The sequence below is a fragment of the Nannospalax galili genome, unplaced genomic scaffold, assembly GCF_000622305.1.
Source record: "Nannospalax galili isolate Female #2095 unplaced genomic scaffold, S.galili_v1.0 scaffold1081, whole genome shotgun sequence".
Taxonomy (NCBI): Eukaryota; Metazoa; Chordata; class Mammalia; order Rodentia; family Spalacidae; genus Nannospalax; species Nannospalax galili.
Window position 1 is genome coordinate 42,071 of NW_008345251.1, and position 406 is coordinate 42,476.

Consider the following 406-nt stretch of genomic DNA (forward strand, 5'->3'; position numbering starts at 1 on the left):
TATTCTGATGCTCTCTAACCATTTTTAACTACTGATAAGGATATGAAATTAAGAAAATGAAGAACTCTCCAAATTGTCTAATAAGACACCTGGTCACAATTATCCTAAGAAAAGTGCCGATCAAACATGACACATGACTCAGAGATATTTATTTCCCCAAAGGGCCACTAGACTTGAGGGGGAATGATGTGATGGTGCTGACCCATACCTGTCATTGCCCTACTTTCTGCAAGCATTTAGGCCCCCTGTGAGATGGTTCTCAAGAAGGATTTGTCAGGGGATCCTTAGCCTACCTCACTGTGCTCAGACAAATATAACAAGTAGCCAGAGAACCAGCCCTCTCACCCTACTAGCTTTGCAGACTCATCTCTTCCCCATAGAGCCCAAGCTCATTGGAAATTCCACA